The sequence below is a fragment of the Notamacropus eugenii genome, chromosome 5 (assembly GCF_028372415.1).
Source record: "Notamacropus eugenii isolate mMacEug1 chromosome 5, mMacEug1.pri_v2, whole genome shotgun sequence".
In the NCBI taxonomy this organism is placed as follows: Eukaryota; Metazoa; Chordata; class Mammalia; order Diprotodontia; family Macropodidae; genus Notamacropus; species Notamacropus eugenii.
In genome coordinates, this window is record NC_092876.1 from 179,943,816 (window position 1) to 179,971,320 (window position 27,505).

Here is a 27,505-nt window from a genome sequence, read left to right on the forward strand (position 1 = left end):
TGCTGATGGCTCTGGAAAGTGCTTCAGTTTAGTGCCAAGCCCTAGAAATACCCTGGCTCCTCTTTTGGGGGAATGGAACGTCAGAGACCTCCAAAGAGTCCCCTCTCCATGTGCAGGTTTTTTTAAAATATCTTCAATGAGGCAATCTCTTCTTATTCTGAGCAGTAGCACCATGTAGTGGAAAGAACATTGGATTAGGAATCAGGAGACTGGGGTCTGCCAATGACTAACTCTATATGATCTTTGTATTTGCATCCTGAGTGCTTAGCCCAGTACTTGGCACATAGTAAGCACTTAATAAATGCTTTTCCATTCCATTCCACTTCAGTTCATTCCATCTTGAGTCATTTAACATTATTAACTTCATTAATTCATTTCACTTTTCTGTGAAATGATCAAGGACTATGGAAAGAACATGGACTTTGGAGTCAGAGAATTTTGGCTCCAATTCCCTCACCTGGGTGACCTGGTGTGGCAAGTCACTAAATCCCCCATAGCCTCAAATACCTCATCTATAAAATGAGGAAGTCAGATGCAATGATCTCTGAGGTCTTTTCCAGATCTGGAGCTATGATTCCATGACCAGTTTCCCATGTGCAGAATAAGAAAGCATGATTAGATAATCTTAAAATTTGAATTCAGAAGGAATTATCTGACTTCACCCCATCCAACCCCCTAATTTTAGAAATGAAGAAACTAAGGTTTACAAAGTTTAATTATCTGACATAGTTTACCTAGGTCTAGTTTGTGGCAGAGCCAGGAATCTAACCCCGCTCTCCTGATTCCTGGTATTGTGCCCTTCCCATCACATCACATCCTAGCTCTAACATTTCTCTGTAGTGATGTTGCCTGTTTCAGAGACAGGTATTATGAGCAGCTATACATTCTGCCAGGTAAGGCTTCAATGACGTTCAGTATTTACCAATCACTTATTTCAATTCTATCTCACATTCCATTCTCTCCTGTCTTGAAGGCCAGGCACTTTTAATTTTTCTGGGATCATAAACAATGAAAAATTATTATAATTTAGTTTGTTTCTCCTGAGCTAAGGACTCCTTAAAGTATGGGTTCAAGGTGGGACTGTGGTCAAGTCAATAGAATTCTGAATCTGTCTACATCTTCACAACAAGGCTTCTGATGCTCTCAGTGCAGAAGCAAGGCAATCCAGTTTGTATATGTGTGGGGGAAATCAGGCAAAAGTTGTTTAGCACTTTGTAGACAAAACAAATGGGTTGATTAACATTTTCAATTTTCACCAATTTGTTTTGGCACCATGTTGACCCAGCTGTACTTTCTTCATCTGGAAAACAAGATTAATTTCTATCTCTAGGGGATTTACAGAAGATGAACAGTGAGACATTGTCAGAATGCTCAATAAGCATTTTTAAAGTTTCCTCACCGTCTTTCATATGATCCTAAGGTCCCCGTGATTCTTGCTGGAGCTGAAGGAAATCAAAATACCCTGATTTGTTGGAACCTCAGAATAAATTTGTTTCAAAGCTTGAGTAAAATTGGCTTTGCCTTTAGGGTCTGCTTCTCATTTCATCCAGACCTCATTGCTCTTTCCCCACTTAGCACCTGCTAAATTCCAATGAATTGGAGCTAGCCAGCCATGACCAAATTCTGCCAATTAAAGACCTACAGTCAGCTGCACTTGACTCAGATATGAAACAGTTTTCCTTGATTCTGGGAGAGGCCAAAATAAACATCCATGGGGAGTGGGGTTTCTGGGTTTCATATAGTTGTGTAGCCTCAATTCTGTTTAGACATTGTATGTTCTATATATCCTCATCATCTTTCCTTTTCAAAAAGATCTTGGGATGGACCCAGGGGTATGGAAAAAGCCTCAGGTCTAAGATCTGTAGTCTGAGAAAGGCAGATAAGTCAAGGACCAACCTAGCAGAAATCTGAGTGATTATCTGGTGAATTCAGGAAGCATATACATATCACTTTGCCTGCATCTTCATTTTCTCTGGGCCACTGACTGATTAATTGTAACTGTTCTCGGTGCTCATGGATCAGTAGGTGCCACTATGGTGTTTTCTCATGTACCAACACCTTGATTACTTGAGTTAGCCTAGGTTGGGCCATTCCTTCCATAGGCACCATCCCTTTTGATTACTGCTGTGTAAAGTAGCCTCTCCAACCTCTATACAAAGTTAGAAATATTTTCTGGGTACCTTGGGGTACTGAGGTATACCACAATGCTTTCCTTTGAACCATGAATGCTCCCAAATTACCCATTGAGCATCTGTACATAGTTTAATACCTGGAAGTTTTGTGACATCAGGGCTTGGTATTTTCTTTAAAAATTTTTTAAATTGTCAATTATCAAGTATTAATTTTCTCTCCCACCTACTCTACCCACTGAAAAGGAAAAGAAAGAATGAAGGAAATAAAAAGGAAGAAGGGAAGGAAGAAGGAAAGAAAAAAAGAAACAAAGGAGGGAGGAAGAAAAACATGCAAAGAAGGAAAGAAAGAAAGAAAACCCTTGTATCATGTAAGTGCAATCAGGAAAAAAATATTCCTAGATTAGTCAGGTTCAAAAACGCATTTCTTATTTTTGCATATAGTTCACCGTCTCTCTGTAATGAAGTGGTCAATGTTCTTTATTAGTTCTCTGAAATCATGGTTATTATTCAGTTAATCATAGTTCTCAAATCTTTCAAAATTTCCATTTTCAATAAATATATGCAATCAAAGGCAGGTTCCCTGAGGCTCTCCATTAGTCCTCCATATTTTTCTGCATTCATTGCCAGCCAGTCCTCTTTCTCTTCTGTGGCACTCAGGATTCAAAAGGTTCCCATCTCTGTGGTCAAGGATGCCCTCTCTGAAAATAACGTTCTGTATTGATCCCCTTATAAACTGTACCAATTGTCTGCTTCACTTGGACTAGGACATACTACTATTGCTACTGGGTTCCTGGTCATGGAACAGAGCATCTACATTGTGTCACTGACTGCTGAAGAGGGTATCTCTCCCTCCAGCAGGTCATTTACATCAGCCACACAGTCTATCCTACACTTATAATAAAGGCATTAAACTCACCAATTTTTGGTCAGCAGAGGCAGACTTAATCACTACCTTTCAATTACCTTTCTTGCCAGTTATCTTTTTGGGAATCTTGGAATGCCCCATGGTTTCAGGCAGCTCACTCAGTACAGCAGGAGTATTGTCCTTCGTCCTATTTGGCTAAGTCAGTAACTTGTATGACCCCAAAGAGTTCACAATATGGTATCATCCAAGTGCTTTCAAAATTTTTCTCGTTGCATTTAGTAGGCATTTCCCAAACCAAATATGCTCAGCAAGAGTTCATTCTACCAATGAACATCATCAGTTCTCCAATAACTGAGCATCCATGTTTATTTTAATATACAATTATGTAACCTTATTTTGATGCACTTTTTCAAAGATTTTTTTTAAAAAAAAAACTAATTTATTTATTTTCAGTTTCCAACATTCACTTCCATAAGATTTTGAGTTTAAAATTTTCTCTCTCTCCCTTCTTCCTCTCCCAACGTCCCAAGATGCCATGCAGTCTGATATAGACTCTACTTATGCATTCATATTAAACATATTTTCACATTAGTCATGATGTAAAGAAGAATTAGAACTAATGGGAGGAACCATGATAAAGAAGACACAAAACAACAAAAGAAAAGGCGAGAAAATGGTATGCTTCTGTCTGCATTCAGACTCCAAACACCTTTCTCTGAATGTGGATGGCATTTTCCATTGTGAGTCTTTTGGAATTGTCTTAGATCCTTTCCTTGCTGAGAAGAGCTAAGTCTATCAAAGTCAGTCACTGCACAGTGTGGTTGTTACTGTGTACAATGTTCTCCTGGTTCTGCTCATTTCACTGAGCATCAGTTCATATAGGTCTTTTCAGGTTTTTTTGAAGTCTTCCTGCTCATCACTTCTTGTAGCACAATAGTATTCCATTGCATCTGGAAAGGTTTTTTGAATTAATTTGTCTGAATTGCTAGTAGAGTCTGTATTAACAACAGCAACAATGATAACCTAATAATGATAGCTAACATTTATATAGTGATTACAATGTGCCTAGGCACTGTGCTAAGCACTTTACAATTTCTGTCTCATTGGATTCTCGTGACAACCCTGGGAGTATTATTCCTGTTTTATAGATGAGGAAGGTGAGGCAAAAAAAGGTGAGCTTAAATGACTTGCTGAGGGTCACACAGCTACTGTGTCTGAATTCAGATTTGAATTCAGCTCTTTCAGACTCCACTAGCTATTGCACCTTTACAGCCAAAATATTGAAACATCAGCATAGCCAAAATTGCTAGTCTAGTACAAAGCTACTAGTATAAGCAATTTAATTCTTTTAAATGACTTGGATAAGGAAGTGTGATGTAGTGTACAGAGGACTGTCATTAGAGTTAGACTTAGTTTCAAGTTTGCTTCCAATCATTATCCTCCTGCTACTGTAGGCAATTCATTAATACTAGAAATTACCTATAAATTGTGGCTCAGTGGGTGGTGATTCTTTACCTGGAGTTCCCTACACTGATGAAATCATGTCTGGACCAAAAAAAATTTTAAAAATATTAATACAAGGCTACTAATGTAGGCACTTTATACCTCAAAACCTCATGTATCCTGAATGAATTCCCAGAGATGTAGTTCATTTTTTCAATCAACTCTAGAATACACAGATTAGGATTCAATGTGGACCAATTTTGTATAATTATGATGTTTTATTTGGCTCAAGTCCCCATCCAATTTCATGGGAACTTCTAAAGGTCATCTAAATTTGGCTTGTGTCTTAGTAACCGACTAGGAAGGAACCCTATATTGAAATAATAAAATATTTAACCTGGAAAATAAATTGCAAAACAAAGGAATAGGAAAAAAAATCTTAGTACCTATTCCTGAATGGGCACAAGCCACCAGATTACCCTAGCAAAACAGCATTTCCAATACTGATGCTTTCAAAATGGGATAAACCTGGTATAGAGCATGAAGTGGTTAGGTTGAAAATTGACTAGTTGTGGGATAATACCTCAATCTCTGCTCAGATCATCATTTGGTCTCCATAACTGCAATAGCTTGTACACTTTTTCCTTGCCTCTGGAAGGCCTTAAGACAACTCTAGGACCCCTGAGTTCCTGGATACTGACAATTCAGTCTTGGATGCCTCTTGATCATCTCCATGCCCTCTCCTACCTCTAAATTGTTGTCTTCCTTGCAATCTGGGTTCAATCTCATCATTCAATAAAAATTGATCTTTCCAAAGTTACCAATAATAATATCTTAATTGAAATTTTAATGGTCTTTTGTTAGTTTTCATTCTTCTTGACTTCTTTGTAGCATCTGATGCTGTTGCCCATCATTTCCTCCTGGATTCTCTCTGTGTGTGCTTTCCTGATGTTGTTCTTTCTTAATTCTCCAATCACCTGTCTGACCTTTCATTCATCTCTTTTGCCAGGTAATCACCCATGTTTTGGGTCCTCAACTATTCATATTTCCTTCCAAACACACATATTTTCCAAATGTCTTTATTTCTGTCAAAGATACCACCATCATTCTGGTTAATCAGTTTCACAATCTTGGAGTCATCCTTTTCTCCTTATTCTTCCTTATCTGATATATTTAAACATTGCCAAGTCTAGCAAATTCTAACTCCACAATATTTCTTATGTCTGTCCCCTTTTCTCTGCCCTTATCCTAATTCAGGCCCTCTCCCCTCTTACCTGGATTATTGCAAATAGTGGCACTTTAATTGGTCTCTGTCCGTCCTCTCCTCTATAGGGCTGACAAAGTGATATTCCTAAAGTACAAGTCTTATCCTATCCCTATCTTGATTAGAAGGCTCCACGGGCTTCCTATTGCCTGTGGAAACCTCATGGAACTTTCTGAGAGAGGAAATAATAAGATAAGACTTGTTCTTTAGTTGTGTCCAACTCTCTGACCCCATTTGGGGTTTTCTTGGCAGAGATACTGCTGTGGTTTGCCATTTCCTTCTCCAGGTCATTTTACAGATGAGGAAATTGAGTCAAACAGGGACAAGTGACTTGCCCAGGTTCATACAGCTAACTAGTGACTGAGGCCAGATTAGAACCCAGGAAGATGAGTCTTCCTGATTCCAAGATCGGAGCTCTCTATCCACTATGCCACCTAACTGTCCTAAAAGACTTGTACTTTAGGAATATCACTTTGGCAGACTTCTTTATTTGGCATTTAAAAATCCTTCACAGTCTGGCTTGAATCTATGTTTCTAGTCATTACATATTACTCCTTTTAATTCATTCTATAGTCCAGTCTAAACGGCCAACTTCTTGTTCCTAACACATGATATTCCCTCTGTTTTCACTGTACTTTATAATAGTAATAGTATAGAATACATGCTATCCCAATTCTCCCCTCCCTCCCAATAAATATAAGTGTCTTGGTGATCAGGTGTGGTTTCATATTTGTCTTTTTATTTCTTGGTTTGTTAAGTAAGTGCTACGTGTCAGGCACTTTAAGTGCAAGGGATACAAAGAAAAGGCAAAAAAAATCATCTCCTGCTTTTAAGGTGTTCATGATCTAATGGAAGAGTAGTGGGAATCAGGAGATTTGGGCTCATATCCTTGTGAACATGAGGACGTCCTTTGTACTTTACTTTTCTAAGCCTCCATTTTCTCATCTATAAAAATGAAATAATGATACTCTCATTGCCAACTTCATGGGACTGTTGTGGGAAAAATACATTATAGTCTAAAAGCACGATATTATTATTATAAGAAGCATTTATTAAGGATTTACTAGGTGCCAAGAACTGTGCCAAGTACTTTTCAAATATAGTCTCATTTGATTTTCACAATAATTCTGGAAAGTAGATGCCATTATTATCTTCATTGTACGGCTGAGGAAACGGAGGCAGACAGAAGTTCAGTGACTTGCCCAGGGCCACAGAGCTAGTGAGTGTCTGAGGCTGGATTTAAACTCAGATTTTCTCAATTACAGGCTTAGTAGTTTATGTGCAACACCATCCAGATGCCTCTAATTTATTATTATCATTGTCATTACTACTTAGTTAATTATTTAGTATTAATCTCATTCTTTTCATCTTCTTTTCATCAACGGATTTCAGATAGAAAGGGTCTTGGGGCTAGTTGCTTTCCTAATGTTGTTATTTGCATTTATTGTGCATCAGACTATTGAACAGGTAGATAAAGTATCTGCCTTTAATAAGTGAATTAAAGTGTTTGGATGTAAACTCATCTCCTCTTGGCTCACTGGAAGCATCTTTGGTACTACTGCAGTAGCAGATTATGCCAAGAAATAGTACAGACCATTCAACATATCACTTCAGGCTGTAAAAATTTGGCACCTACCTATCTAGCAAGACATGATCTGGTAGCTAGAAGTATTCCTGAGAAGTTCACTAACTTTCATAGACTGACAGATGATAAATCCCTATATTATGAATTCAGAACCCCCAAATCCTTGAGAACTCAACAAATAAACCAGAATGCAAGTGGAACATTATCACAGACTGAATTGTTGCCCATAATCACCCAGACATAAAATTCATCCATAAAAATTTAAGAACAATGTTTTTAATAGATGTCATACAGCTACTCATAATCTCCAAGCTGCATGGAACAAAAAGCTTTCAAAACATAGATCTGGCAGAAGAAATCAAAATTATATGGGAGAAGGATAAAGTTGCATCTCACTCCTGTCATCTTGTTTGCTACTGGAGTAGGACTGAGAATGCTTTCAGTGAGCAAAAAGATGATCTTATATCCCAACACTTTTATTCAAGTATCAAAGTAGTAGTGATTTTATGCTTATGTTTGGTCTATGTTTCTTGATACACTGAAGTATTTATAGGTAACACCTTCATTCTGCCGTTCAATGTGACTTCCAGATTCAAACTTGAAGCCTTCAGTATCTATCTTGCTTTGGCTTACATGAAGAATTTTATACTTATTGAGTCCAAAGGACATTTTTATGTCATTGGAGAAATATTTCATCAGGCAAAAGAGCTGTTTAATGTGTTTTTTTTGTGGAGTTATATGGCTTGATGTCATCTCTGTGCATCAAGTGATTATTATTAGCATTTTATTGTAAACTGTACTTCTGATTGATTTGTGACTTCCCTTTGAATGACTGCCTCTAAATCTCCTCCATTTGGCCAAAATTCATTTTCTTTTCTAAAAACAACAGCTTCTACCAAATGCTAGGAAATAAGCAGCCAATGGGTATTTTTTTCCCTACCCAATATAAGTGTTGCAAGTTATCCTGTCATATAGAAAATTGAGGTCAGGTTTTGATAACAACTGAGTAACTTTTCAGTTCAGTGTTTTGGTTAGGAAGCTGTAGCACATTCCCTTAAACTACCCAACTACTGTGCCAGATAGAAACAACCCTACTTATCTCATGTTTAAAACTTATGATTTGTCTTTAGTGTTATCTTTCATTAGAAAAATATTTGCTTTAAGTGATCATTTTACTTGAAGTTCAGATTTTTAGAAAAGGTACATTGGACTGGGCATAGTGGTACATATTTATAGTTCCTGCCACTGGGGATGCTGAGGTTGATGGATCTCTTGAGCTTAGGAGCTCTGAGCTAAAGAGAGCTAAAGGAGATTAGGTGCAAGCTCTAAGTCTGACATTAATATGGTGAATCCCTGGTAGCAGCAGGCCACCAGGTTGCCTAAGAAAGAAGAAATGTCAACTGGCCCAGGTCAAAAATAGAACTAGTCAAATTTCTGAAGTGGAGCAGTAAAGCTGGGAGTAGCTACTGCATTTACAGGCTGAGTTCTATAGGGAGGCAGTTTTTTAAAAATGGTACTTGGCCTTGTACAGTGTGATTTAATTAAACCTGAAGACCAACTTTCTTCTTTTCCTCTAGTGTGACAAAATCTCAGATATTTGTTATCTCTTGCCTGGACTATTACAATAGCTTTCTAATTGATATCCACCTCTCTAGTTCTCCTCTCTATAATCCATCTTACATACTACTGTCAGGTAAGTTTTCCTAAGATACAATTCTGATTATATTGCTTCCCTGGCCAAAAATCTCTAACTGTTCCCCATTGATTACTGAATTAAATCCAAACTCTTCAGCATAGAATTTAAGGCCTCCTACAACATAATTCCATCCTGGATTTCTACTTTCACCTCCCGCTACTCTTTTATTTGAGAGGTAGCAAGTGGCAGTGAGGTGGCTCAGTGGATAGAGCACTGGTCTTGGAGTCAGGAAGATCTGAGTTCAAGTCCAACCTCAGATACTTACTAGCTATGTGACCCTAGGCAAGTCACTTAATCTCTGTTAGCCTTAATCCACTGCACAAGGAAATAGCAAACCACTCTAGTTATCTTAAACCACATGGACGGTATTGGCATGCTATGGTCCCCAGGGTCACAAAGAATTGGACATGATTGAATGACTGAATAACAACTTGTACAGCAGAAAGGATATTTGTCCTGGAATCAGAAGATTTGGGTTCGAATCCTAGCTCTGTCTCTTAGCCATATGGCCTTGGGCAAGTTACTTAACTCAAGCTTCAGTTTCTTCATCTGTAGTGTCAAATGAGGATGATAATAATACTATCTAGTTGGGTTGTTTTAAATGTCAAATGTGATATGGATAAAGCCAATTCTTAGAGATCCATAGAAAGCTCTTGATGCAATCTCCACTGAGTATTCTCTCGTGTAGGGTAAAGGGTTTAAGTGCTGAAGTGGACATTAAACAGGATCAGGAAAGTAGGCAGGAGCACCTTCTGATGGTTAAACTTGCACTTCCTGACTAGCAGGGCTATCATGAGGATGAAATGTATTGGAAAAAATTTTATAAACCTTGAAATGTAATATAACTGTAGGCTATCATTAGTATGTAGTCTATGTTTCAGCCAAATTCAGATTACTTGCTACTCCCTGGAAACACCCTGTTTTTCTGTCTCTATGGTGGTTGCTCATGTTGTTCCTTTGGTATTCAATTCAAAACTTAATATATATTTGTTAAAATACTATCTATCCCTCAAGATTCATCTGAAATGGCACCCCCAGCAGCACCTTCAAACCATAGTCAGCAGATGGCTCATCTCATTAATGAGAAATATCCAAACTTCCTTTTGTTATTTTCAGGAAGTACAGAAGTGAAGAAAATTTGGAAAGCAAAAGGTAATCCATTATGGATTAGCCAAATCCACCCCCTTTATTAATCATGGGCCAACAAGGGCATTCAATTCAATTGGACAAACATTTACTAAGTATTTACCATGAGCAAAGCACTGTTGCTCAGCATGGAGTCACTGTGATTTAACTGTGCAAACAAGTTCTAAGAATCTGATATGTGGGACAGGCAGAACAAATTAGCTGTGTTACCTTTGGCAAGTACCTTTACTTCTATGGCCTTCAATTTCTTCATTGGAAAACTGAAATGAATGACTTCTAAGGTTGCCTTCCTGATCCAAGTTTCTACATTCCTTTGTTCCTAATCCAAGACAAGGTCTAAGAATATCGATGTCTGCAAAAACAAGCACAAAGAAGATTACAGAATTGCAGAATTTTAGAATCTTAAAGTTGAAACTTATAGGTCACCTAGTACAATTACTGCTCAAATTTGGAATCCTGTTTCCAACATCCCCAGCGGATTTTAAGAACAACTTCCTAACAATTATAACCATCACATTCTCTTTTCCCCCAAAGGTCACAGGCTGCCTTTAGGAATCAAGGAATAATGAGTTCCCTATCACTGAAGATCATTGAGAAAATTCAGGATGCTCACCCAAGAAAGCATCAACAGTATAAACATTGTGGCTAGAAGATAACATCGAAAGCAGTAACACATTTTTAAAAACACTTTACAAAGTAGACTTTAAATTCAAGTATTCCATTGATGTTTCCACTGCAGAAAGTTGAATTTTACTGAGGCCTTATCTTAATTAAACATGTCATAATATAACTTTTTGATTCCATACACCTAAGGGAAAAGTTAAATTGCAGTTCTTGGTAACTGTCCCAGTCTATTCTGGATGATTTGGAATTTAGAGGCTTTTATGCAAGAGCCAAACAGGTCAGCAACATTATGGTATTATGGGCACATTCTAACTTACACAGCCCTAAAATGAGATACTCCGGGGCTAGGGCATGAAAAGCATGGGTTTTAGAGGACAGTTTCTGAACAAAGGATAAATCTCCACCTTAATCACAAAGCTAGAGGTTTGATTGGTTTTAGTTATCAAAGGTAGTTGAAAGACTATGCTATGGTCTTCAACTCAAGAAATACATTTTATGGCAGCCCACATATGGAGGGTAGCAGCTTCTACTTTTCCATCCTTGGTCCAAGTTGGAACTAGTTCTCTCAAAACTTGCTTGGTTACTACTACTACTACTACTACTACAATTTCTATGATAATGATGACTGCTACTACTACTACTACTACTATTTCTACCACTACCATCACTATATCTACTACTACTACCATTACTATTACTGCTACTGCTACTACTACTACTACTACTACCACTACTACAACTACGCCACCACAATCACCACCACCATAACTATTATTACTTAATATATATGTATATATATATATGCATATATACACATATACACATACATATATGGAATACTGGACGTGGAATCAGGAAGCCCTACGATTGAATACTGCCTTAGTACATATTGGCTGTATGACCTTGGCCAAGTTACTCAACTTTCTCAACCTCTGTTTTTTCCTTTCAGCTGTAAAATGGGGAAAATAAAAGCCTCAGCGGATTGTTGTGAGAATTGAGAAGATAGGGTATTTATTTAAAAGTGCTCTGCCAGCCTCAAAGCTCTGTATAAATATTGGCTATCATTACATAGTGCTTTCAGGTTTCCAAAGCGCTTTATATGCATTATTTCATTAGAGCCTCACAGCAACACTGCAAGGTAAATTCAGATATTAACTTCCTTTTATAGGGAAGGAAATGGAGACAAAGGTTAAGTGACTTGTCCACGGTCATACAGACAGTAAACAACTGAGGTGCACATGCTAGGCCTAGTCCTCAGTTCCAGGTCAACAATGATCTCTGCCAAGTCAGCCTTCATGACTCGGCTCCTCATGGGAATCTCCTCAAACTAGGCTTCTTTCATGGTTTGATGGCCCTCACTGGGCCCTGAGAGCTTATCCTGTTCTCCAGCTTTCTGGTTTTGTGTGGCTCACTCAACAACTTTTCATATGGCAGACTGAGTTTCTCATTTCTGAAGCTTTCCAGCTCTGCTCTAAAAGCTCCCTTCTCTTGTTCTTATCACTGCCTTTCTTATCACCCCACTCCCAGGAAGTCAGGCTGTCGCTCACATTTCAGACCTCATTATCTTCTCCGTATTAGCATATTGCAAACTCACTTTTGCTTGTGATAACTTTGTCTTCGGGAAAAGAGGTTAGAATTCAATCCATGGTATGTGTGGGTAGGAGAGAGGGAGTTATTTCTAGTTCACTGCAGCTATTACACTAAGTTTGGTAGAGCCCATCCTAGACCTCATTCTAAGTTCCTTTTTTAATTCATGGAAATGCTGGGGGGGTGGGGTAGTTGGTAAAATGGGCTAGGCCCGTGTGGATCTGAAAGCAGGATAATCCCTATGCAAGGTTTCAATCAAGGAGGAGTAGCCCTCCTTCAACTGTCTCCTGTTCTTGTGGTCTTTTCTTCAAACTACCACAACTTTCTTTTTAGAAACGGTTTGTCCTTGGTCCCTTAGCTCTGAATGAAAGTCACTGAGTTCCTGCTCCCCGAGGCATTTGCTTTTTTATGTCATGTCTCGTTGTGAAGTGGGAATTAAAGAGCTTGTGTCCTATTAAAAGAATTTCAGATTAGGGAAGTAGGGTTTTTCAATCCAAGGAAATCATGCTATATAGAAGGCAACTTCTTTCTCTGCCCTGATACTGAAGGCATATCAAATGATATATGTAGTCAGGGCATTAAGAAGGATTAATACTGACAATTCAAAAGAGTTCCTGTTTGGCTGACAGAGCAACTAGGGAATAAAAGAAGTGGTGCCCCAATTTCTAGATAGGAAAATCCCTATTTTCACTGAACTTGTATGAAATGGTGGATAGGGTACTATGCTTGGAAGCAGGAAGACCTGAGTTCAAATCCTGCTTTAGACACTCACTGACTGTTTGACCCCGGGTAAGTCATTTAACACAGCCTCAGATCCTTACCTGTAAAATGAGGAGTTTGATCTCTAAGTTCCCTTCAAGCAAGTTCTAGATCTAAGATCATGTGAATCTATGATTAGTTTTCTAGGGAAGCTTCCCTAGAACTCAGAATTAAAGTGGATCAATTATTTGCTCAAAATGTTGGATTAGAGAAATAAGAGTCATTTAGAGAGTAATGTGAGGTAGAGGTGGATCTGGCAGTAATTGTAAACCCAGTCGCTTAGAATAGCACAGTGACTGTCTTGTACCAACCTTAGGAAAACAAATGAATGAGAAAAGGAATGAGGAAGGGATAGAAGGAAGAAAAAAGAAAGAAACCAAGTGATAAGGTTACAAAAGGGAAAGCAGAAAAAATACACCTAATCTACAAAGAACACATTGATATTTTGATTTCATGCAATATTACTTCCTGCTTTTCCATTGTGAATTCCCCACCTCTCTCTGCTATCTGATATCAGGCAGGGCTAAATCCCCAATCCCTGGGTTGTGAAGCTTTCAGAAAAACATCTGTACTGATTTGTTGGTTTTCCTTTACATAAGGGCCAGCTGAACTCCTCCAGGGCTCAAAACAACAAAGGGAACTGACAGGCACTAAGGAAATGTGAGTTTTCCCCTTTATTAAAATGAAAGAACTAGGAAGGTGAGATTGCTGAATGACTTTGAAATATTGGGGAGAATGGGAGACTGTGGTAGTGATAGTTTTCAAAATACAGGAAAAAAATTCAAGTTATAGACTGATGAACTTGACTGTGATTTCTGGCAAAATTCTAGAATGCATTATTCTCTAATTCTAGAAGATGAGCATGGAGAAAAGGATGCCATGATGACTATAAGCAGCTGGGATGCTTATGTTAGGGACAAATTATTACAAAGTAACATAATTTCCTTTTTCTAGGAAAATTTGAGATTGGTAGATCAGTAGCACATCTTACCTAATCTATTTCATGATATTTTAGTGAACGAGATGGAAATATGATCAAAATAGATCAAAGTATAGTTAGTTGGTTTTGGAACTACTTAAATGGTCAGACCTAAAAAGTATTAACTAATGTGTTGATGCCAGGTCCCAGCTATTGAACATGGTCATTTTTTCCCTCAATGACTTGGATAAAACATGGATGGCATTCATATCATATCTGCAGATGACATAAAACTGGGAAGGATTGCTAATATGTTGGAGAGAATTACTCAAAACAATTGGTCAAATCTAATGACATGAAATTAAACAAAAATAAATGTAAAAGCGTGATATTTTTGGGGACTAAAAATCAACTCTGTAGTTACAAGATGAAATAGACATGCTTAACCAGTCAGTCTTCACGGAGAAAGGATGCGAGAAATTTTTGTAGCCTGAAAGTTTAAATGGATTCAACAGGGTAACATGGTGGTCAAAAAACCAAAAGTCTGGGACTAGATTCTAGTGATTATTCCACTGAAATCTGTGTTGGTCCAACCACTTCTGGAGTATTTTTTTTCTGTTTTGGACACCCAATTTTAGGGATGGACATTGATAAATTGAAGTGTATCCAGAAGAAGGCAATTTTGGGGAAACTTGAAAAAAAGTTACTTAAGGGTTGCCCAAAATAAAAGGGACACAATCTTTTTCTTTAAATATCTGAAGGGCTAATATGTAGAAAAGGGATTAGACCTGTTTTTCTTGAGGCAGAACTAAGAAAATAGGCAGATGGTACAGAGAGGTGAATTTCAGGTTGTCAGAGTTTCATTCTCTCTATGTTACGCTAGAATGGGAAAATAGTAGTTTAGAAACTTCATGAGGACATCTGATGTTGAAATGTTAGGAATCAACCAAGGAAAATTAAGAATTGGGTTTATCATGTTGTCACTCCTTTCTTGCTATACTCCTTTCCTAGAGGTCCTATTGTTCAGACATATGATACTATGATAAATCTGTGATCTCATTAGTGTGCTTACTAGCTTCACCAGTATATGTTACAATCCTTCTATGTTTTCTTCTCTTGTACAATTCTACTCCATATCCTTCTGGAAATCCTCTATGAAAGATCTACCTAGCCCACCAGAGGCTTTCCTCTAGATTTTAAATAATATCTTTTGTGGATATTAGTGTACACTTTGGGAGTTTAAGAGACTTCGAGTGTAGCGTTCAGACTCCAGCTATTATTATGCCTTAGTTTTGGTTGCATGATTGGCCAATTCCCTTTTTGCTTATACATGAATCTGATGTCTTTGATGTCCCCATTTTTATGTAAATTATGGCTGACATAACTTATGACTCAGAACCATAACCAGGTCAGTTCACATGGCTGTGTTCAATCTTGAAGCCTTCTCTGTAATTTTCTTTTCTTAAAAAAGATCCTGATCTCTTTTGTTTTTACATCCCCTTCATTAAAAAAAAAGTCTCCTCCTTTTCTTCCCAGAGAATCATTCCTTGTACAAAATAAGACAGAGAGAAGAAAATAAGCTGGTTAGGAAAACTAACTAATATATCAACCTACTAGAACAATATATGCAATGTTCCACACCTGCAATCTCTCCCCTCTGCAAGGAAGAGAGGGAGGGGCATTTTTTTCCTTTCATCTTCTGAGTAAAGCTTCATCATTAGAAACTTCAAAGATCATGAAAAATTAACATTTGGCTTTTAGCTGTTTCAGTTGTTGCTTTTCTACTCATTTACATTACTGTAATTATTACTTATAAGTTTCTCTTACCTTTTGCATCACTTCATATTTCTTCCCATGTCTCTCCCTTTGTGTTCATAGTCATTGTGTCTTTTTGGTGCTATAAATATTCCCTTGCCTATATGTTCCAAATTTGTTTGATGATTATTTGATATGCATATATTTTGTTTCTAGTTCTTTGCTACTACAAAAAATATTGCTGTAAGTATTCCTTTGCATGTGACATCTTCTTTCTGTCTTTGACCTTCTTGGGATATATGCCTAGCAATAGATTCTCAAAGCCAAAGGGCACAGGCATTTTAGTCATTTTCTTAGCAAAATTCCGAATTGCTTTCCAGAATAGTGACTAATTCACAGCTCCACCAACAGTGTATTTTCTCCACAAGCATTCTAACATTAACTATTCCCATCTCTTCTTTTCTTTGCCAACTTTCTGGGCATGAGGTAAAATCAGTTTTTTTGATATGCATCTCTCTTATTAACATTGATATGGAACAATCTCTCATATAGTTATTTATAGTTTGCAACTTTTCCTTTGAGAACTGTTTGTCCATGTCCTTGGACCATTTGTCTAGGAGAGAATGACTCTTAGTTATTTATTTGTGTTAGATCCCTATATAGTTTGGCTATCAGGCCATTATCAGAACTCATGGGGATAAAAGCTTTTCCTTATCAATAGCTTCACTTCTTATCCTAGATACATTGCTTTTGTTCATGCAAAAGCTTTATAGATTTCATGTGATTGAAATTATCTTTTTTATCTTTTATGATTGCTTTCCCCCCTTGCTTGGTTAAGAATTCCTCACTAAATTTCAATAATGACTCAGCTTCTTACCACGACTCAGGTTCTGAAAACATCTAACTTTGGCTTATTTTTAGCTCTCCACTAGAAGTTTTCAGTTCCCTTTTAAGCATTTGGTAAACGATAATCATTTATGCATAGTAAAAAGCAAACAAAGAACAGAAAAAGGACTGCAGAATCACGTGTAACCTGATAGGAAAAGGCATATTTTCAGTATACTTTCTGGTGAATGACTCCTTCATTGATCTTATACTAACCAGTCAAGTTCGTTACTGGTTGCACTAGGTGAATTACTATTGCCAGCTCCAGAGCTAATGCAGTGATGGTGGTCTTCTCTGGAATTCTTTGCTTTGACTCTCTCTCTAGCTTTGCATCTCCATCTCTAAGGTGGTTTCCAGAGCTTCTCTGTCTCCTACAGCTCCAATTTAGTCTAGGAACTCCTTACAACCCACCCCCAAATTGCTGATGACACCTCTGATCACTTGTGACTAAACAACCAGGAAGCACCTTCCTCCTCTATTGTACATGCAACCAGAGCCTTTAGCACCATGGAGAAAGACTACTTTTGCTAATCTTGGTGGCAGTAGGGTATCTTCAGCCCTGGGCTAATGGCATCATGAGAAAGGATTACTCAGCTCCTTTTAGAGCTGTTTACTACATTGATAAGATGTTACTATTTACTCCTACTAATCATGTATTTTTTCTATTCCCTTTAAGTGACATGTAATTTTGAATATTCTGAAATATGATGTTTCATGAATTATAGTTACTGGTGTTTAAAATTGGACTTTGGTAGCAGGGAGATCATTGAAAATGATGCCTAACTTCTCACAATTTCCAATACATTCTCTTATCCTTATTTTGTCCAGGGAGGGCATGAATGTACAGATGTCATCAATACTTAATTTTAACTAACAATGCTAAGTACATTTAAAAGCAACAACCTAAACTACACCTGGCAAGAGCTAAACAATCCATTGGGAACACAACATTCTTCTCTTCTATGGATAGCATCCTTAGATTAATAGTAGTGACAAATAAAGTCAGAGTTCTATAGCATGTACCTATAATATCTTTACTGAAATTTCCCATGAATTTAGCTATGAAGTAGAACTTATACTTCATGGCCACCCTTTGTACTAAATATAATTTGGAGTTTCATACTTCTAACCCAATAGCTTTTTCACTTGGGCTTTGGAAACCACTTTCTTGATGGTAATAACTATTGATTGTTTTGAGTTGAGCTATCTTGGGGAACTGGAGCAGAGACCTAATCCACCATTCTAAATTGCCTTTTTCAATTCAAGTACATTTTTGAGAAAACAGCCACCATTTTGGCAGAGAATACTCAAACCAATAAAAATTCATGGCCCACTCCACCTTTACTTGTGTGTGAGAGAGGCTCATCAACTTACTTTCTTCGCCTAGTCTTACATCATCCTCTCCAAAGATGGTGACTAAAAGGGTGTGGCATATAGAGAGCCTGGATATTTGTAATCTTGACCTAAATTGACCTTGATATGTCTTTGCCACACGTGCTTTAGAAAAAAAATGTTTTTTGTAAGAAAACTAATAATCAAAATGGAAATGATTTACTCTGGGAACTTGACTTGTGTGGTTTATTGGCTTATATTCTAGTAGAGTCCTAAAGCTATCTTCCCTCTCATGCTTGCTGCTTTTATTTCTAACAATGAGAAAAAACATGAGATTTCTGGACACATTTAAACTATATTTTAAAAATGGTATTTTAAGTAATAATTTTAGGGCATAGTATTAGAGTAACCAATCATAAACAGAAAGAAAAATGTTAAGGAGGTATAGACTAATAGACTAATAAAGATTGTGAACACAGAAGAGATCTGTAGTGGGCATTGCATTTATCTTGCCCCTTCTCATTCCCTTTACCTTACCTAAGACTACTACAGAAAAACAGTGGATTAAAAGTAAATATATTGTGGCTTTTAATTTAATAAAAAAAGACAAAGAAGCTCCATTTTTTTCTCAAAGGATTACTGATGAGGCAATGTGAGAAGGATTTATGCTGATGTGAATTGTGCAGGAAGGAATTTTAATAATAAGAGAGATAGTATAAGACAATGGAGTCAAAGATCATAATTCAGAGAAGAGGTTTTCCAGGAGGATTAGTATCCACTTCAGTCTCTCCCATTTACATCATAAGAACTTCTATTGTTATGACTGCTGAGTTTAATTGGTAGCTGCCTAAATTCAGTTGGGTAATAAATCATATACCATCTGCCTGACTTCTACAGTCAACAGAATTGAACTGTTTTAAATTCCCACTTGAGGAATCATCAGTTTGATGATGTGAAAGGAGGACAAGAAAAGAGGTCAGCTTATGGATACATCCATACCCAACACTATAATCAAATTAGCTAGTTGGAGAAATACTCCAGTGACATGGGGGAAAAATTGTTTCCAAGAGTGCATCATGGGACTGACCACCAAAGAAAGTCAAAACAAAGCAAAATGGAAGCTATTTGAGAGCAGGGACTGGTTTTGTTTTTGTATCTCACATTCTTGTTTTGTGCCTGGTATGTGGTCAGGGACTTAATAAATGCTTCCTGAGTGAATGAATGAGCAATATTGACTCTATCTTAGGTTAATGGTTTGGGTTTGCATTTGACCTGGAGGGAGAAAATGTCATCCATTGCAACCATTAATCTTATTTCCTGTGCACCTGGGTTTCCCTTATAGATCTCTTGTCCAAGTGTTGAGCTGGCCAGACCATGCTGAGCCTGGAAAGACCTGTAGCTATAAGAAAATATGAATTCTGGATTCAAAATATTAAAACATCTCTTGGCAACAGGCAGTGACTGGAGTAGGGATGAATAATTACACCAAAGTCTCTCTAAAAGAACTGCTATTATTTTTGTAGGAAAGAAACTTCCATGTGCTGAAACCACGTCACAGGGGAAAATGTTGTCTACATATGAAATGCTCCCCAAACATATGACGTTACCCCAAGAGCCTTGAATGGAGAGATATTTTTAAAATGCATTTGGCTATTTAAAGACAATTGATGTTTGCCCTGTGAGTTAAACAAAGAAAAATCCTCCCACAACTAGTAACATCTGAATTATGTTACATGATGTAACTCTGGGGTTGCTATGGTGACACATTGACACCTCATTGAATTGGTTCAATGTTCAATTGAATGTTGTTGGGGAAGGACAGTCATGTACAGAAACAAGTCATCCAAAAATAGAGATTATGGACCAATGAGATTTCTCAGAGCTTTTCAATCTTATGATCTCCAAGACCCATTTATATATTGGAAAAAACAAATTTTGACTATAGCTGGGGTTTCTCAGTGGCCAGCAATGATACAACAGAGACTGAGAAGAACAAAACTGTTATCAAATCTAAAGTGACACCTTTGTATTTTGATGAGTTATTCTTTAGAGTGAGGAATAGGCCTGAGTGTGGCTCTTCCTTTGCAGAAAAGAACTCGCCACTGTTGCCACAAATAGATAAGATCTGGTTATATTCTTAAGAACCCTACAGAAGCAGGCAGTGGACTGGATTTGGTGTATGGACAACAGTTGGCTGACCCATGAACTGGAACATAGTTTTTGAGGAAAAAAATCTTTGCTTTGTTCAAAGCAGTTTGATTTTTTTCTCATATAAAAAAAATAGTGAGCACCACACAAAACAGAACAGAACATGCTTTGATATGAAGAACAAGGTCATGAGGTAGGGAAGCATTCATATTTTAGGTGAAAAGCTTCCCAAACCCAACAACATTAGCTCCAAATATGGCTTCCAGTCCCAAGAAAGTTAAGATTCTTCTTTCAATGGTGATGCTACATGGTTGGGATATCTGTTTCCAATAAGGCTAGACTTTATTATTTGTCACTGGGATTGCTGAAAACTCATAAAAATTGATCTCATAAAAGAGAAACATGCGTGTTTACCACATCTCTTTGTGTCTGTGTCAACCCTTTTTGGTCCTTACTAAGGCAAGAAAGATGACATTGAAAGTATGGTAAGAGGATTTTAATTAAAATAGGGATTTCTTGGTCCCGAGGGTTTCTGTGAGGTGGTGGTGATGACATGTGTGATATCTTTTTTTCTTTAGTTTTTTAGAAAAATGAGGAGGCACTCAGGGAGTGAAGTGTGATTTATCTGGTGAATTTACTAGAGTGCAAGAAACAAGAAATATCATGGATTTGGGTAGATATATCTGTATCTTATTATTACTTAAATCTAAAGAGAAAGCTTTGTGCTTTGAAGAGTTTGTTCTTTGAAGTGAGCAAAAGGCCTGGGTGTGCTTTATCTTCTAAAGAAAAGAAACCATTGATGCTATAAATCGACAAAATAGATTATATTCTCTCCCATCTGAATGATAACTTATAAAATATTTGAAAGATAAGATAAATAAAAGAAAAAATCACTTTACCAAATTCACAGTCCTTTTATAGCCACCCCAAAACAGCCATAGAACATACTGAGGAATTGAAAGTTGGCAAAATCATGATCCCAGTCACCCATAAAACAGAAGCAAATAGCAGAGTGTATCAAAAACCAGAATCCTACAATATGTTGTTTACAAGAAACACACTTGAATCATAGACACACACAGTAAAGGTAAATGACTGAAACAGAATCTATTACATTTCAGTTGAAGAAAAAAGAAAAGCAAGGATATCAATCATGATTTCAGACAAAGCAAAAGCAAAAATACATCTAATTAAAAGAGAAAACAAAGGAAATACAATTAGCTAAAAGACATAGACAATGAAATAATATCAATACTAACCATAAATGTACCAAGTAGAATAGTATCCAAATTTTAGAAAGAAATTAAAGGAGTTACAGAAGAAAATAGCAAAACTATACTAATGGGGGGAACCTCAACTTTCCCCTCTCAGAATTAGATAAATCTAACAAAAAATAAATAGGAAAGAAGTTAAAGAGGTGAACAGAATTTTAGAAAAGCTAGATACGCTAGACCACTAGAGAAATTTGAATGGGAATAGGAGCTATTTTGCCCAACTATATGCCAATAAATCTGACAATCTAAGAAAAATGGATAAATATTTACAAAAATATAAATGGCCCAGATTAACATTAAAAGAAATAGAATTCTTAAATAACCCTATCTTAGAAAAAGAAATTGAACAAGCTATCTATGAGTTTCCTAAGAAAAAATCCCCAGGACTGGATGGATGCACAAGTGCATTCTAGCAAATACTTACAGAACAATTAATTTCAATACTATATAAACTATTTGGAAAAATGGACACAGAAGGAGTCCTTTCAAATTCCTTTTGCAAGACACACATGGTGCTATTACCTAAATTAGGAAGAAAGAAAACTATAGACCAATTTCCTTAAGGAATACTGATGCAAAAATTGAAATGAAATACTCACAGGGAGACTATAGCAATGTGTCACAAAGACCATAACTTATGAACAGCTGGTATTTATACCAGCAATACAGGGTTGGTTCAATATTAGGAAAACCTTCAGCATAATTGACCATATCAATAACAAAGCCAACAGAAATCATATATTTATCTCAATAGATGCAGAAAAAACTTTTGATAAAACATAACATCCATTTCTATTAAAAATACCAGATAGCACAGGAATAAATGGAGCTTTACTTAAAATGATTAGTAGTATCTACCTAAAACTAGGTAGGATCTATAATGGGGATTAGCTAGAAGCCTTCCCAATAGATCAGAGGTGAAACAAGCTTGCCTATTGTCACCACTATTATTCAATATTGTACTAGAGATACTAGCTATAGCTGTAAAGAAAGTGAAGGAATTAAAATAGGCAATAAGGAAATAATATCACTCTTTGCAGATGGTATGATGATATACTTAGGGAATCAACTAGAATACTAGTTGAAATAATCGACACCTTTCGCAAAGCTGCAAGATATAAAATAAATCCACATAACTCATCAATATTTCTATATATTACCAACAAAGTCTAGCAGCAAGAGATAGAAAGAGAAAGTGGAGCCAAGATAGTGGAGAAAAAGCAAGAACTCACCTGAACTCTGTCCCAAGCCCCTCCAAATAACTTTAAATAATGACTCTAAGTAAATTCTAGCCCAGCAGAACCTATAAAAAGATGAGGTGAAACAATTTTCCAGCCTAAGACAACTTAGAGGTCAATAGGAAAGGTTTGTTGCACCAGGGTAAGAGAGGAGCGCAGTCCAGATCAGTTTGGTCCCAAGCAAACCAGGAGCAGGCTTTGGGGTAACTGAATCAGTGGCAGCAATGTTGGTTTCCAGACCTCTCAGCCCACAGATTCCAAAGAGAACTTAAAGAGTCAGAAGGAAAGGTCTATCACATCCAGGTGAGAGTGGAGCATAGTCCAGGGCAGGCTGTGCCAGCACAGACTGGACCCCATCAAACCAGGAGCAGGCCATGGGAGTGAATGAATCAGCAGAAGCAGCAGCTGCTTCCATAGCTCTCAGTCCACAGATGGTAAGGGGTTCAAACAACTGGTTGGAAAGAGATTACAGGTGTCTCTTTTCTGGAACTTGGAATAGGATTCTGTTGCTTTGCCCATCTGGTTTGCAGTCCCAGGTTGAGGAAGAGTACTAGTATACCAGAGCTTGTGGTCACAGTGGAAAAGCGAGCCTCTTCACAATACAAGGACAGAAAAGAGTGTTTGTGTTCTCTCACAGATCAGAGCATTGCCAAGAGAACAGTAAACATCTCTTCTTAGATCATACTACCTTGGAAGAATTGAAAACTTGCAGGTCTCTAGAAATATCTTTGAAAACTGCTGCACAAAACCTCTGAAGCATGGAACAGTTAGCCTTCCACCCTGTAAATAGAGCTGTACTTTAACAAAGACTTAAAAGTCAAGTAATAGGCTGGGGAAATGAGCAAACAACAGAAAAAAAAGTCTGACTATAGAAAGTTACTATGGTGACAAGGAAGATCAAGACTTACACTCAGAAGCCAACAACAAAGTCAAAGCTCCTACATCAGACTGGCATGACATTCGGCCCATGGGCTGCTTACAGCCTGGGCCCACAAAAGGATTTTGGGAAGCCTACAAAAAATGTAGAAGATGTAAAACAGGCCTGCACAACATGTTTCCTGTGGGCTACTTTGGTGGTCTGCAAGCTCAGGGGTCATATGTTGTACAGGTCTGTCCTACATCCAAAGTCTCCAAGAAAAATATGAATTGGTCTTAAGTCATGGAAGAATTCAAAAAGGATTTTGAAAATCAAATAAGAAAAGTAGAGGAACAATTGGTTAGAGAAATGAGAGTGATGCAAGAAAATCATGAAAAATGAATCAATAACTTGCTAAAGGAGATGCAAAAAATGCTGAAGAAAATAGCACCTTAAAAAACAGAGTAGGCCAAATGGTAAAAGAGGTACAAAAAGCCAATGAGGAGAAGAATGCTTTAAAAAGCAGAATTGACCAAATGGAAAAAGAAACACAAAAATTTACTGAAGAAAAAAAACTCCTTAAAAAAGTAGAATTGGCTAAATGGAAAATGAGATGCAAAAAGATCAGTGAAGAAAATAATTCCTTAAAAATTAGCATTGAACAAATGGAAGCTGATGAGAAATCAAGAAACAATAAAACAAAACCAAAAGAATGAAAAAATAGATGACAATATGAAATATTTCATTGGAAAAACAACCAACCTGAAAAATAGAAAGAGTAAAGATAATTAAAAAATTATTGGACAACTTGAAAAACATGATCAAAGAAAGAGCCTAGACATCATCTTTCAAGAAATTATCAAGAAAACTGCCCTTATACTCTAGAACCAGAGGATAAAATAGAAATAGAAAGAGTTCACCAATCACCTCCTGAAAGAGATTCCAAAATGAAAACTCCTAGAAATATTATAGCTAAATTCCAGAACTCTACTTTCAGGCCAAGAAGAAAATATTGCAAGCAGCCAGAAAGAAACATTTCAACTATCATGAAACCACAACCAGGATAACACAAGGTTTAGCAGTTTCTATATTAAAAGATCAAAGGGTTTAGAATATGATATTGTGGAGGGCAAAGGAGCTAGGATTACAACCAAGAACTGCCTCCCCATAGAAGCTGAGTGTAATCCTTTAGGGGAAAAAATGGATATTCAGTGAAAAAAACTCAAGATAAATAACAATGATGATAAAAACAAGAGATAACATTTACATAGAGCTTAAAATGTACCAGACATTATGCTAAACATTTTATAATTATTACCTCATTTGATCCTTACAGCAACCCTGGGAGGTAGGTGCTATTATTACCCCCTTTTACAAATGAGGTAACTGAAGCAAACAAGTTAAGTAACTTGTTCAGAATCACAATTATTAAGTATCTGAGGCTGGATTTGAACTTAGGACTTTCTGAGTCCAAGCCTGTGCTCTATCCACTGCACTACCTAGACAAGAGCTGAATGTATAGATTTGGGAGTCATCTGTGTAGAACTGATATCAATGACTAGATAATTCAGGGGCAATGTATAGAAAGAAAATAGAAGAGGATCCAAGACAGCCTTGGAGGATGCCCACACTTATGGGATGGACAATGAACCAGAACAGAGAAATGAGAAGAAATAGTTGATAGGTAGGAAGATAACAAGGAGAAAATAATGTTATAGGAGCCGAGGGAGGAAAGAATATCTTGGTGGAGGTGGTGGTTAGTGTAATATTGAAAACTGAAGCAAGGTCAGGAATGAGCAGTCATATAACAACTGGATCTCTGAAAATTCTGGAGCTCCTTGCTACTTTCTCCAGGTTCACTGTGGGCTGTTCTGAGTAATCAGTTCTGTTATTTCTAGCCCTATCTTCCACTGATGAAATATACCCTATTTACAGACTACGTGAGCCATAAATCTAAGAGTCAAAGCATTCAAGAAGACATAAAAACAATGTAAGAGACTCAAGTGGCAGAATCATTCTTTGCCACATTAGTCCTCCCTCCTCCCTCTCTCCCCCTTTCTCTGTCTCTTTCAGTCTTTCTGTCTGTCTCTGTCTCTTTTCCTGTATCACAGACACACAGACACACACACACAGACACACACACACACAACATTTGCAGGATCCGGGGGAATGTAACCTAATCTCCTCTTTGTCCACAAAACTCATAGCTCAGTAGAAAAAGATAAAAAAAGCCCTTCTGTAAAAAACCTCTTCTGGTTCTCCTCAAACATATTGCCTTCCCTCTGGGATTTTCTCCAGTTTATACTGTATATTTCTTGTGTGTTCACAAGTGTTCATAGTTTGCAGGTTGTTTCCTCTAATAGACTGTGAGCCTGATGAGGACAGGACATATTTTTTTCTTTCTGTTTTTGCCTTTCTTTGTATCCCCAGCATTGTACAAAGTGCCAGGCACATAACTGGCATTTATTACGTATTTGCTGAAAAGCTTAGATATTAGTGCTTTCTAACTTGGAGAGTCTCCTATAGGCAGGTCAGAATCTGCTGGAACCTCTCAGCTTGGCTCCCTCCAGCCTTCCTGGACTCAGGGTTACTACTGCAGTATTGTCTAGTATGGCCCCCCTTCCTCTCTGTTTCATGCACAACCCAGAGCTCACCCCTCTCTCTTTCCTCCCTGCTGATGCTCCCCATGATAGCCCCAGTTTCCTACTTCTGATTGCTTTCTATGAGCGATTATTTTCTTGCCTTCCCTTCCAAGTTTTTGCCTCCTGATTTCCTCATCCCATAACATATCTCTTGGGACTGTGCTGTTCCTGAGTGGACAGTAGCTTCCTTGCTCAGCATTGTGGGGATCTGAGCACAAAAAACTCCATTATAGGCAAAGGAATTGTCATCTCTATAGTACTGAAAAAAGGCCATCATATTTAGCAGTTAAAAGATCACCGGTAACCTTTGAGAGAGAAGTTTCAATGGCATGGTGGGCGTAAATGGATGAGAGGGTGCAGAGGAAATGTTAACTGTGAGTATGGATTACCCTTTCTCCTTATTTAGCAGATGAAGATACAGATGGCATACTTATCAAATTTGCATATGGCAAAAAACTTAGAAATATAGCTAACATATTGGAATACAAAATCAAAATCTGCCAAGACCTTAATGGATTTGAGGGATGGGTTGAATCAAATAAGATGACATTTTAATAAGCATAAAATAAAATCCTAAACATGGGTTTAAGAAATTAGCTATACAAACATAGGATCTATCTGTCTGTCTATCTAGGTATTTTTAAATTTATGATCTCTTTATTTTGCTTTGGAGCAGATGAGATATATCAAGGAAGAAAGTGTAGAAAGACAAGATCACTCAGAACAGAATCTTGGGGGACATCCACACTTAGGAGGAAAAGAAATAATGATGAATCAGCAAAGGAGACTGAAAAGGAGAATTCAGAAAGATATGAGGAGAACCAGGAGAGAAAAGTATAACAGAAACCAAGGGAGAAGATTGTATCTAGGAGGCAGGAGTGATCAGTCATGTCAAAAGACACAAAGATCAAGGGGGATGAAAACTAAAAAGACCAGAAAGGGGAAAATCATAGCTAGGCAACTATTCATGTGGGAAAGAAGAGAATTTTAGTAAACTCTAAAAGCATTTAAGTCAGCAGTGTGACTTAGCCACTACAAGAGGAATGATCCTAGGTTTTATTAACAGCAGCATAGTGTCCAAATGAATAAAATGGGCATGCAGTTATAGTCTACCCTGCTTGGACCACACCTGGAAAGTTGTGTTCAATTATGGATGCCACATTTCAGGAAAGATGCTGACAAAGTAGAATATGCCCCTGCTCTCACTTTTTTCTTCTATTTTTTTGACTGCTCCTCAGTCTCCTTTGCTCAATCACCATCCATGACCTGACCCCTAAGCATAGGTGTCTCACAATGACCTGTCTGGGCCATCCTCTCTATCTATACTTTACCTTTTGATGACTTTCCATGGGATC

The 27,505-nt window shown here is 37.4% G+C and overlaps 1 long non-coding RNA gene across 1 annotated transcript; it reads right to left on the minus strand.

The window, feature by feature from the left end:
• Positions 1-2,591: 2,591 nt before the first annotated feature.
• On the minus strand, positions 2,592-23,269 carry LOC140505528 (uncharacterized). Its single transcript, XR_011967545.1, has 3 exons — positions 22,647-23,269; positions 10,342-10,483; positions 2,592-3,947 (listed from the first exon to the last, which is right to left on the minus strand). It is a non-coding gene; the product is annotated as an uncharacterized lncRNA (long non-coding RNA).
• Between the last annotated feature and the right edge of the window lie 4,236 nt (positions 23,270-27,505).